Below are 13,587 nucleotides of genomic sequence, written 5' to 3'. Positions count from 1 at the left end.
ACTCCATCCCCATTTCGGCCCAGTCCTGCAGAAGCTTTCACTTTGTCCTTGAACTGCCTCAACCACCTGACCTACTCAAAGCATTTCCCTCCTGCCCCACCCTGGCAGCTCAGACGGTAAAGAATCTGCCCACAATGCAGGAGACCCAGGTTTAATTGCTGGGTTGGGGAAGATCCCCTGGAGAAGGGAATGGCTATTCGCTCCAGTATTCTTGCCTGGAGAATTCCATAGAGAATCCTGGTGGGCTATAGTCCATGGGATCACAAAGAGTCAGACATGACTGAAAATAACACTTTCACTTTCCACCCCTTTAGGACCTTTGCACAAAATCCCACCCAGGGGGCCTTAGAAGCTCAGTGCTGGCCTCTTCTGGAGTTGGGCAGCGACATCCATCATGTTATCTTGCCAACTCTTCTGTTGTGCGTGTATGCTTAGTTATGTCCCAACTCTTTGCAACCCCTGGAGCCCACCAGGCTCCTCTGCCCATGGAGTTTTCCAGGCAAGAGTACTGGAGTGAGTGGGTTGCCATTTCCTCCTCTAGGGGATCTTCCCAACCGCAGGATCGAACCTGCATCTCTTGCGTCTCTTGCACTGGCAGATGGGCTCTTTACCACTAGCGCCACCTCCTTTATTAAAACAAAATCAGCCTGTTAACCTGACCTGAAGCTCAGTTGGAGTCCGTGATGAGCTCTGGCTTCCATGTTGGTTAATGTGACCTGAGGTAGAATGAATAGATTAGTGTCCAGAACAAAGAAGGCACAGGTCCTGCCCATCCCTGTGTTGTCAACCCCATGTGGTTGGCTAAGCCCATTCCTTGGCACCCTTCCTTCTTTTTTAGTTCTTTTCTGGATAGAGCAAATGTGATAGATCAGAAGCAGGCCTTGGATGTAATACACTGGTGTTTCAGCAAGGCGTTTGAGAATATGGGATGAAATCTGAAGTGCATGAAAATACAGCTCCAAGAACTTAATCTTTACCTGCATGCACACAGGAAGTTAATCTCTACCTGCGTCTTCACACTGGTAATAGCTGCAGCAGAGGTTTTACATCTCACTGTGGGACCCACATTCTGAAGATACTGTTCATAAGCTGGATCTCGTCCAGAAAGCAGTAGGCAGACTGGCGAAGACACTTGAAACCATGTCAGCGTGGAAAGGAGGCTGGAGAGAGGGTGTGTGTGTGTGTGTGTGTGTGTGTGTGTGTGTGTGACATCAAAGGCAAAGCTAGGGACTTCCCAGATGGTACAGTGGAAAAGAATCTGCCTGCCAGTGCAGGGGACATGGGTTTGATCCCTGGTCTGGTAAGACTCCACGTGCCGTGGAGCAGCTAAGCCCATGGGCCACAACTACCAAGCCTGCAAGTCCCAGAGTCCGTGCTCCACAGCAGGAGAAGCCTGTGCATTGTGAGGAAGAGTAGCCCCTTCTCACTGCAACTAGAGAAAGCCCCTGCAAGGCAACGAAGGCCCAGTGCAGCCAAAAAAACAAAAAAAGGCGAAGCTAGAACAGGTGGAAGTTACTTGGCCTGAAATTTAAGCTCTTAGGTCAGGAAGAACTTTCTAGTTGTTAGAGGAATTGGAAAGAGAGGTGTTTGAAACGTCCCAGTGGGTGGTGAGTTCCCTGTGACCAGAGGGATTCAAGAGAAAGGTTGATTCCTTGTCAGGAACACTGAAGCGAAGACTTGGACATTGGGGAGGGGGAATATGAGAAGACCTTAAGGGCCTTCCCATGCTGTGATGTGGGTGCTCTGTTATGGGATCATCTCTCAGACCTGCCCCCCAGGGGCTGGAAGGAAAGAGTGCAAGAAACATGTTGACGCTTCTCCTTGATGTCAGGTTGTTGTCTGTCTGCCCATGTTAACAGGCATGGCTGTGATTGATACGACTTTCTTTTTTTTTAAGATCACACACACACATGCACACACAGTTGATTTCCCCTTTGAAAGCCCTTGAAGGGAGGTAGATGACAGCTCCTTTCCTCTGAGCCCCGCAGACCACTCTGCAGCTAATGGACTGTCAGCCGGTTTCATTAAGGGCTCTAGAATGTGCAGGCTGGTGTAAAAGTAGTGCCTCTGGCAAGAACCTGGCACTTGGGTCTCAGCCAGTTGACATTTGTGATTTGCCCTTTTTCAAATTGGGACAGCCTTCCCGGCATGAGGGACTAAGCTGGGATGGCAAACAGTGGTACAAACTGAGTCAGGTCCCCTGCGTGATGGGGTGACAAGAGCCAAGCCTGGCTCTTCAGGAGGGCCCACAGACAGGTTCCCAGGGTCAGGGAAAGGTGGTAACCGCGGGGCAAAGCCCTTAGGTGCCCCTGACCCGCTTCAAGATGCAGGAGCTCCGGCCGGGTCACCAGGGTCTTGAAAGGGACAGTGAGGGTCTTGATCACATGCGCTCAACCAGATTTCAAGGGTAAAAGGAAGATGCTCTGTGGCCCTCCTATGACGCTAATATTGAGTTGGCCAGAAATTCACTGGAGTTTTTTGTAAGATGGTACGAGAAACCTGGGGTTTCCCAGGTGACTCAGTGCTGAAGAATCTGCCAGGCAATGCAAGAGAGGAAAGAAATTCAGATTTGATCCCTGGGTTGGGAAGATCCCCTGGAGACAGAAATGGCTACCCACTCTTGTATTCTTGCCTGGAGAATCCCATGGACAGAAAAAACTGGCGGGCTATAGTCTACAGGGTTGCAAAGAGTCAGACATAACTGAATGCCTGAGCACACACACACAGCACCTGGGAACCCTGAGTGAACATTTTAGTCAACCCCATACATCCAGAGAGGTGGCCCTCTGTGTGCTGTGACTCCAGAGGCACCCTAAGTCCGCACTCCCTTACTCCTGCCATAGCCTTGTCCCTCTGTCTCCTAGCCTGCCTTAGAGTTATCCCCATTAGGGTCACAGGGGGTGTAACCGGGTGGGACTGGGCATGGTGTGGGTACACAAATGTCTATTGTCAGCGCCCCCAGGAGCTGGTAGGAGTAGGGTACTTTATTCACCCAAGTCATCTCAAGCACAGGGCTTGGGGGCTAGAGCAGGAGCTGAAGGACCGAGCCGCCTCTGGGAGCAGCTGGACTTGTAGGGCTGACCGGCAGGTGTGGGAGTTCCGACCGTTCCCATCAGCTGCCCCTGAGCAGCAAGGAGCTAGGAGGGGAAGGGAAGCTGGGCAGCACCTCTTAAGATCTTTTAAGATCCAGCTCATCTTCCTGGTACATGTGCTGTGTGCTCAGTTGTGTCCGACTCTTTGCGATCCCACGGACCATAGCCCACCAGGCTCCCCTGTCCATGGAATTCTCCAGGCAAGAATACTGGAGTGGGTTGCCATTTCCTTCTCCATCCTGGCTCATGGAAGCCTCTAAATAAATAAATGTTTCCTGAAATACTTAGCAAATGACAGTAATAAAGCTATCATGTGCTAGGCATTGTTCTCAAAGCTTAACTACATTATTATTATTATTTTTAAAATTATTTATGTATTTATTTTCGGCTGTGCTGGGTCTTGGTTGCTGCACGGGCTCTTCTCTAGTTGCGGGGAGCCAGGGCTACTCTCTGGGTGTGGTGCGCGGGCTTGTCATTGCAGCGGCTTCTCTTGTTGGGGAGCACGGGCTCTAGGGTGCTCAGACTTCCGTAGCTGCAGCACATGGGCTCAGTAGTTGCAGCTCCTGGGCTCTAGAGCACAGGCTCAATAGCTGTGATGCATGGACTTGGTCGCTCCGTGGCGTGTGGGATTTTCCTAGACCAGGAATTGAACCTGTGTTTCCTGCAATGGCAGACGGATTCTTTACCACTGAGCCACCAGGAGAGCCCTAAACACATTCTTTTAAGCCTCGGGAAACCTCAGGGATGGTGCATTAAGATCTTTATTTATCATGAGAGAGGAAACTGAGGTTGAGGGAGATGCTTACATTTACCCAGGGTCACCCTGCTGGTTGGGTTTCCTAGGTGGTGCTAGTGGTAGAGAATCTGCCTGCTAATGCAGGAGATGTAAGAGATGCGGGTTCGATCTCTGGGTCAGGAAGATCCCCTGAAGGAGGGCATGGCAACCCTCTCCAGTATTCTTGCCTGGAGGGTCCCCATGAACAGAGGAGTCTGGTGGGCTACAGTCCATAAGGGTCACATGGAGTTGGATGTGACTGTAGCGATAGCATGCTCACACACACCCAGCTAGTAAGTGAAAGAGCCACAGTTCTTACCTGAACTGTTTCAATGCAAGTTCTGCACCTCTTCTGTGTTTTTGCACGTCCTGCAGTGCTTTGTACACTGGAGTCTCAGTTAATTGGTCTGCCCTGGGGAGTGGGTGGGTGCTGAGGGAGGGGGAAGCAAGGCTGGGGGTGTGGGTGCCTGAGAAGGGGATTTTAGAAGCATCGAGAGCGACACAGTCTTCACCGCTTCCTCAGTCCCACCAGAGCTCTTAGGCAGGGGCTCCTCGGGTGGCTCCCAAGAGTATGCGAGCGACCAGGCCGGCAGTGGGCCCAGCGAGGGGGCTCAGGGCTAAGGAGGTGCTTCCAGGTAGGACAGTTTGATCCTTGCCAGTGGTGCTCTAACACAGGAAGCAGAGAGCAGGAGACCTGGCCGAAGAGTCAAGCAGTTGTACATAGAGGAGGTAGGTACCAAGGGTTGGGCACTGCCTTGGGCCTTGGCATTGGGCTGCTGCCCTCTGGTCTTCTAGGTTAGGACGACCAGAGGGCAAACCCTCTGCGCTGTGCCCTCCAGCACCCCAGGAGGCCAACTTTGTGGAGAGTATAATTAAACCCACTTGTCTAACCTGCTCTGGCTGTGTGGGCTGAGGTTTCAGGTCATATCTGCCCCTGCCCGCCCACGATGACACAGGAAGGTCCAACCTCAGGTAAAATTTCTCCTCCTGTTCCCCCAGGTGCCTACCTCCATTTTCTCTGCTTCTTGCTGTCCTCACCCAGCCACTGAATCCTAGTGCCCACATCATGAATGTGGGTGACTCTGCTTCCTGAGCATGTGGCTGGGGGAGACTTCAGTCTCTTCAGGGAGGCAGAGCCCCTCCCTGCCTTCAGGATGAGCAGCATCCGGAGCTGAGAGTTACACGTGTTTTGCGATACAGTAGACTTACTCTCTATGTTCAGTGAGGGGAGGCTGAGGCATGTCAATGGTCAACTAACCCCTGACAACCACAGTGCATTGAGGGTAGAGATGGGGGTGCTGGATGGAACTAATCAGGAAGGCTTCCTGGAGGAGGTGATGATGAGTCATGATGAAGGCTTCCAGGAAGAGGTGGCCATGAGGGTGATGGTTTTCTCAGAAGCTTGAGGTGCTGGTGGACAGCTGTCTCCAATTTGCCTAGCTGGAGAAAGTCCCTGGGATGCTGCCCAAGAGTGCTGGCGAAGTTTTCCCTAATCAATGTCATTGGCAACACAGCACACAACTGCAGCACTGAGGCAGGTGTGCTGAGGGCTGTCACATCACTGCCAAGGTCAAAGCCTGAAGAATGAGAAACTCTGACACCTCCTCACGGAGACACAAACAGGAGGGGAGGTGGGGTATTTAATCAGCCAAGGCTGCCAATACCTAATCAAGATGAATGGCCTTGAGAGACGAGGCCCAGGGAAGGCATCGTGTTAGGAGAATGGGAAGACTGCCTTGCTCCAGGCTGCACTGAGATTGGGGGATAGCAGGTGAGGAGGAGCCCAGATGCAGGGTCAGAGGTCACCAGTGAGGGCCTCTGCCCAATGCTTCTCCTGGCCAGAGACCTTCACTGAGAACCTACTGGGTGCCAACTCTGAACTAGGATTCAAGATAAATGGGTATGCCCTTGCCTTTTAGGGCTCATAGTGAACTGGTGGGGAGCACACATACATGTTTTATTCTGATGTCGTCCTGAGTGTCATAACAGAGGCACAAGAGCTCTGCAGAGATTAAATTCTCCACTCCCCACTGTCACAGACTCTGATCAAGTCACTGGCTAGGATAAAAGGCCCTTGCCTTTTAGGGCTCATAGTGAACTGGTGGGGAGCACACATACATGTTTTATTCTGATGTCGTCCTGAGTGTCATAACAGAGGCACAAGAGCTGTGCAGAGATTAAATTCTCCACTCCCCACTGTCACAGACTCTGATCAAGTCACTGGCTAGGATAAAAGCCTCTTTCTCACCTCTGCTCCTCTCTGGCGCCACCTGCAGGCAGCCGTGAGAAGAGACAGTCAGTTACAGTTAAACGAGCAAGTATTATGTTCCAGCCCTCCACTAAGCTCTGGGGTGTACTGGTGAGTGAGACCAGTTCCCTATCCTCAGGAATCTTACAGTCCAAGAGGGAAGACAGACAAACAAGCACTTCCGACATCACTCATGGAACCTCACTGTGAAACACTCATGGAGTCTGACAGCACTGGGTTTAATTCAGTCCAGGCTGTATCACTCACCCTATGGATGTGTTCAGCCAAGCCATGGGCTTCCAGTTCCTTCTCTACACAGGAGGATGATAGTATTTGCTTTGTAGGGTAGTTTTGAGTTTAAATGAAATATGTTCAGAGAATACTTAGCATGGTACCTGGGATGTAGCAGGCACCTCTTGTTTTTATTTAGTTGCTAGGTCATGGTTGACTCTTTCCAACCCATGGACTGTAGCCTGCCAGACTCCTCTGTCCATGGGATTTCCCAAGCAAGAATACTGGAGTGGGTTGCCCTTTCCTTCTTCAGGGGATCTTCCTGACCCAGGGATGGAACCCGCATCTTCTGCACTGGAAGGCAGATTCTTTATCACCGAGCCACCTGGGAAGCCCAGACATTTCTTAGAGTCCTCTTTCCTCTCTTACTGATGAATATTTTAGAGTGTGGTTGTTTCTGTATAATCTCAGACTTCCCCACTAAAGGGCAGAAGACCCACAGCTGACATCATGGTGTTCTTCACAGTGCTGAAGCAGTGCCTGGTATGGTCATTCATTCACTCAACAAACATTCACTGAGCATCTGATGAGTGTCAACTGTAACTGTGTGCTCAGTCATGTCTGACTCTTTGTGACCCCATGGACTGTAGTCTGCCAGGATTCTCTGTCCTTGGGATTCTCCAGGCAAGAGTACTGGAGTGGGTTGCCATTTCCTGCTCCAGAGTATCTTCCTGACCCAGGGATTGAACCTGCATCTCTTGCCTCTTCTGCATCGGAGGCAGATTTTTTACCACTGTTCCACTGATGAGTGTCAGGCACTGTGTTAAAAGCTAAAAATACAAGGTGAACAAGATCAAGTCCGTGCCCCACAGGGCTTATAAAATAGTAAGAGAGACCGAAGAGAAATGAAACTACTCATTGTGAAACTCTAAGTGTGCATTGGGGAGGGGATCCATTTAGTAATTTCCTTGGGGGGGGGGGTGGCGCTCTGCTTTGGCACTCACGCAAGGTTCTATGAGGAAACCCATTTAGAACCTTTGTCTCAGGAGATTGGAATCCCGGTAGGGTAACTATGGGAAAGTTGGCCCTCCCCCGACCAGAGCCTAGTACCTAGCTTCTGGTCTGGGGGTTTCCTCAAGAAGCCTTTCGTCTGGTCTAAATGGCTTCCTCTTTGAATGCCCCATGGCCCTGGGAGCCTGACCATTGAGCAGGTGATAAGAAGGTGTTGGATGGAGAGACAGATGGTCTTATGTACGGTTGTAAGTGGCCTGTCATTCAGAGGAGCTTCAAGAATCTCTAAGTTAGGGACTTCCCTGGTGCTCCAGTGGTTAAGACTCTGGACCCGCCTGTCAATTCAGGGGACACAGGTTCGATCCATGTCAGGAAACTAGAGCCTGCATGCTGCAACTAAAGACCCAGTGCAGCCAAATCAATAAATAAAGACTCCTTGTTTCCTTTGCGGGATGCATGGGTTTGATCCCTGTTTGGGGAACTAGGATCCCTCATGCCACACAGTGTGGCCAAAAATAAAAAATAAAAAATCTCTAAGTTAAAGGAATTTTCAGGGCGTCATATTTCCTAAGTGCTATGGGGAGTGATGACCTCATCTCCTTGGGCTCCTGTCAGGGTTCAACCAGTGAAGGACATTCAGCAAACATCTGAAGTCTGTATTGCCAGGGTTGTCATTATATTAAAAAAAGAAAAAAAACTTGCCCACATGCATGTGTGTGCACCTGTGTACATGTGTGTATGTGTGTGCATGTGTGTATGTGCAGGGACACCCACTCCTCTGCTTCCTCACTGACAGGGCAGTTATTGCTCTGGGTGTTCAGGATGAGCTGAAAATTAATGAAACTCAATGCAATGAGCGACACCTTGTAAAACAATCTCAATTACCAGATAACCAATCTCCGTGCAATTCCAGAGAGGATAAAAGGAAACCACGGGGGCTGTGAGCAAATGATAGCCCCGAGCCGCTCAGGCAGAGCAGGGAGATGGAGCCGTCCGTTATCCTGCCAGCTCAGGACAGAGGTGGGGCATGGGGCGGGCTGCTTTCATGAGAAGAGCCATTCCTTTTCTGAGAAGGGACAGCGGGGAGGTGTCGAGCGGATTAGTCAGGTGGGGAAGACTGCTGTGAAATCTGAGGCCCCAGCCCTCGGTTGCAAGCTAATATTGCTCAGCCTGCGAGCTGGGAGACCTGCTTCCTCAGGCAGGAACCCCCACCCCCCGGGAGAGGCCAGGCCCTGCCCCAGACACCCCACTGCAGGCCGGGGAGATCTGTGGTACCCGTTCTCCAGTCCCTTGCAGAGGGTCTGATCCCCCAGCCTGGCTGGCTGCTCTTGGAAGTGGTCTGGGCTGCTGGGAGGAGGGGGTCTAAGCCGTAGGAGTGGTACAGCCGTCCACACCGCCCAGGGGTACAGTCTCCATCCTCCAAGTTTACCACACCTTCTCTGGGAGGGTTTCCTCCCCACCGCCCCACGACCTTGAGACACCCGTGCTTGCAGAATGGCAGATCCTCCACCTGAATTGGCTCTTTTACTCTCTACGCAGACCTTATTTGGTTAAAAATCTTGTTCATTTTCAATGCTTCTTCTTACAAAGGCAGGGAGGGTGGTGGAAAGTGTGATGGGTTGTTTTTGTTTTTTGTAAACCTCATTTTCAATTTAAATCTCCTTTAAAATATGGAAAGAACCACAGCTGCTTCTCTCGTCATTGTCTTCCTCTCCCATTCCCTTTCCTGCCTCTCCTCCTGCTTCCCTCCCTAACCCTTCTTCCGGCTCCCCCTGCACATGGGGCTTTCTCGAACTCGTTGCCCTGTGTTTATTGAAGGAGAGGTAGAAGAAGCAGGGTGGAGGGGCCCATCAGGGAAAGCGTCTTGGGGTTACCCCTGCTGAGAGGAGGATGGATGATTCTATTTGCTTTGTGCAGCCTGAGGTCATCTCGGCCATCCCTCCAGTCTGGAACAGAAGCATGTCTCCTGCATCTTTGGCAGATATCATCTTTGGACTGAACAGCCTCAGACAAAACTTCCTACCAAAACCCACACTGCAGTGCCTCAGGGCCCTTGTCCTCAATGCTTCTGCTTTCTGACCTGAATTAGGTTCACATCATTGGGCTTCCCGGGTGGCTCAGATAGTAAAGAATCTGCCTGCAGTGCAGGAGACCTGGGTTCGCTCTCTGGGTCAGGAAGATTCCCTGGAGAAGGGAATGGCAACCCACTCCGTATTCTTGCCTGGAGAATTCTGTGGACAGAGGAGCCTGACAGGCTACATAGTACATGAACTCGCAAAGTGTCAGACACGACTGAGTGACTAACACTTCCAGTTCACTTTCACGTGTGCATCACCTTTGAGACTCATCTCAGTTCCAGGATGGAGTTATGATACGTGACGTCCATCTCATAGATGAGGAAACCGAGGCTCCCGCTGCAAAGTTAAGCACAGTACTCTCAATATCCCTAGACAGTTCCATCCTTGAGAGGTCACAGAGCCAGTGGCCAAGCTGGGATTAGAAGCCAAGTCCTTTGACTCCTCACCCAGTGCTCTTTCCACCAGGCTCTGTGGTGTGGACCAGCATCCTGACCTTGGTCCCAGCCTTGAGAAGGCAGCAGCAAGACTGGAGGACTTGACAGTCCCAACTGTCTTCTGAAGCAGAGGCCCAGCCCATGACAGACATAAAAAACAAGCCAAGAGGCAGGTCTGATCCTGCGGAGAGCAGTGATAGCTCCCCGGGTGAGGATAAAGCAAACAAGCAGGAGGCCGACGGGGAGATAATCTCAGAAATGATGGAGTGCTGGTTGCTTCTGCAACTGTGGGGCTGCATCTGGGCGCCTGTGCTGACATGAGCTCCGCCCCGGGATCCGCATTGTCACGAGCTTGTTGGAAAAACAGATGTTATTGTCCTCTGTTCCCGTCCCTTTATCCCTAATAGGCACTTAAGTGCAGGAGGGGGAACAGAGAAACCGAGACAGAATTGTGTATCTATTTCAGGCTCTTTTTCTGGAAGGTTGCACTTCTGTGGGATTTGGAGTTTGGGATGGAATGGGTGCGGGAAGGACCTCCACCCTTGCCCTGAGTGGTCTGGGTCAGCCTTGGGGAGGAGCTGCCCTGGCTAAGGACTGGTTCCTTCCTTCTCTCCGAGGTCCACCACCTGGACTGGACCCTTAATTGACATTAGGGAAAGGGATGATGGGGACCTCTGGTCTTCTGCCTTGACTCTCAGAATCTGGGAGGTTGGGTGGGGTCAAGGGGGCTTCCCGGCGGCTCAGTGGTGAAGAACCCTCCCGCCAATGCAGGAGACACAGGAGAGGCAGGTTCACTCCCTGGTTTGGGAAGATCCCCTGGAAAAGGAAATGGCAACCCACTCCAGTGTTCTTGCTGGGAGAATCCCATGGATAGAGGAGGCTGACAGGTTACATACAGTCCATTGCAAAGGGTCAGACAGGACTTAGTGACTAAATAAGAACAGCAACATGAGGTCAAGAGCTGATGAGATCAAAGTCCTGGGTTGCATTTTTGTCTGGGATTCATTCACTCATTCAGTGATCTGCTGCTGAGCACATTCTTAAAGGCAGGACCCTGCACGTGATAGCAGCATGCTGGTTTGCGCGTGAAAACTTTTCAGGGAAAGAGCAGTATATCCTCTTACATCAGGTCACTGTGGCTATGATTTAATGGAAGCTCAGAGGCTCTCCTGCACCTAAATAGCTCTGCAGCAACCTGCCTGGTGCCTCAGATTCCATCATCAGTCAGCCCTGTGAATGAAAGCATTATATCTCCCAGAGGTCCTTGCTAAAATATAAGTGTATAACTGAGGAGGGCTCACAGAGGGCAAAAAAAAATCTACCCGTCGCCATGGAGAACAGGCGATGGGGCACAAAATGCGTGCTGTGTGAGATGGGTAAGTTTTGATGGGAGACAGAAGAGAAGAGAACTGTGCAGCTCATGGGCTGCTGCCCTGGGAGGGAGAGCCTGAGGGGTTGGATGAGAGAGTGAGGGATTTAGGGGAGTCAGTTCTCAGAGGGACCTGTTTCCATGCGCCACCGGTCGCCCCATTCTGCTTTTTAAAAAATAAAGGTTCAACTCGGGCTTTATTTATTTACTTACTTTTGCCTGTGCTGGGTCTTCGTTGCTGCACGGGCTTTTCTCTAGTTGCGGTGAGCGGGTGCTACTCTCTTGTTTTGGAGCGTGGGCTCTAGGGCTCGAGGCTTCAGGCTCAGTAGTTGTGGCCATGGGCTTAGTTGTTCCATGGCATGTGGGCTCTTCCCGGATCAGGGATCGATCCCGTGTCTCCTGCAGTAGCAGGCAGATTCTTTACCACTGAGCCACTAGGGAAGCCCCCATTCTGCTTTGAGACTGACAGTATAAGACTAAAGAACTATCCTAGCCCTTCTGCACCTGTTTGGAGTATGGGGAGAACTTTAAATGCTCTGCTGACCCTCAAACCCTGGAGGCTCAAAGATGGGACCCCTTCTGACCCCACTAGTCCCTCCTCCACATCTCAGTGGGATAAATGGGGCAGAGAAGGGGCGGATGGAGCTCCAGTGTCCCGTCCATCCCCCGTGACTCTGCAGCTCACCTGGAGCCACACCATACTCTGCCTGCCTCCTCCCCTACTGGGGTCCAGGGGCTGATTACAGGTGAACTCAGGCCCCCAGCCAGGGGTTCCCCAGGGTGGCAGAGAGCACCCTGGTCCACCTGGACAACTTTGATGAAAGAAAAGAGAACCTAATCCTTGAGTGGGGTCTTGGAAGACCCTGTTTGGCCATCTTCCCTACCGGATGGGTATTAGGGAACTAATTAACTGGGGATGAGCCCACCCAGCAGAGATGCCCTTTGTACTCTTATTACTTAATATTCAGAACCTCTTTCACCTCCCTGTAGCAGAACTTCTAAAAAAAGTCACATAATACAGCACATTAGAATTCATCTGAAATGGTCTCCATAAAGATGGTTATTATTGCCTAGTGATGATTCTTGGTGAGCGCTCAGGCTCACTGAATATCAGAGCTGAGGGAGGGCTCGCCTCTCCCCCTGTAGCCCCTTTGTCCTGCTCTAGGAAGCACTCAGGAAGGGTCTCTCACCCTCCCCTCCTCTCTTCATCCCTGCCAGCTCGCCTGACTTCCACACTGTCCAATAGCTTGCCACACTTTCCAAGTGACAAGGGTTGGATGATGACTGCTGTCCAGGAGAAAATGGAAGGAAAGTGGCCTCAAAGGCTTGCTCACCTCCAGTCACTCCTTCTTCCCTCCCCTCACTCTTCTGCCCACCCCTGCTGCCACCATACCTGCTCCCATGCTCAGATCTGGTGCAGCAAAAGGGGTGCTCTCTGGAGCAAAGAGCTTTGCCCTAAGGAGGACAGTCAAGGACTTAGGATGGAGAGGAGCTCTCAGAGGCCAAAAGACTATCTCCCTGCCCCAAACAAGGCCCCTGATCCTACAGCCCTGAAGGTGGTAATGATACCTTAGTCATGACCCAGGTTTGGGACCTGGGCGCAGATGGGTCTTCTGAAAGCATTTTCTCTACAAATATACATTTCAAAACTAATCTATGGGACTTCCCTGGTGGTCCAGGGAAGCCACTGCAATGAGAAGCCCTCACACTGCAACGAAAAGTAGCCACCACTCACTGCAACTAGAGAAAGCCTGTGCACTTGGCATGGCGAAGTCTCCATGCTCCCAATGCAGGGGACTCGGGTTTCATCCCTGGGCAGGGAACTAGATCCCACATGCTGCAACTAAAATATCCCATGTGCTGCAACTAAGACCTAGTGCAGCCACATAAATACATAAATATTAAAAAAGCTAATCTATGGTGCCAAAGTCAGGAGCATGGTTGCCCTTTATGGAGAGGCATGGATCGGAGGGGGCTTCCTGGTGCAGACTACACAGGTACATTCACTTTGGGAAGAGTCACTCAAATACCCTTGCTGTGGCTGCTGCTAAGTCGTGTCAGTTGTGTCCAGCTCTTTGTGACCCCATGGCTTCTAGCCTGCCAAGCTCCTGTGTCCATGGGATTCTCCAAGCAAGAATACTGGAGTGGGTTACCATGCCCTCCCTCCTCCAGGATATATATACCCTTACAATTTGTGAGTTCTCTGAATGGACGTTACATCTCAATAAAATATTTACCCCCAAAGCCCTTTGTCAAGTAGAGATTGTTAGTACTACCATAATTATATCCCTGAAATAAAATAATTGAAATAATCGCTGTGAGGGTGGAATGGAACAGGTAGTCAAAAGC

This window comes from Budorcas taxicolor, chromosome 16, assembly GCF_023091745.1.
Source record: "Budorcas taxicolor isolate Tak-1 chromosome 16, Takin1.1, whole genome shotgun sequence".
Lineage (NCBI taxonomy): Eukaryota > Metazoa > Chordata > Mammalia > Artiodactyla > Bovidae > Budorcas > Budorcas taxicolor.
This window is presented reverse-complemented; position numbering follows the sequence as displayed.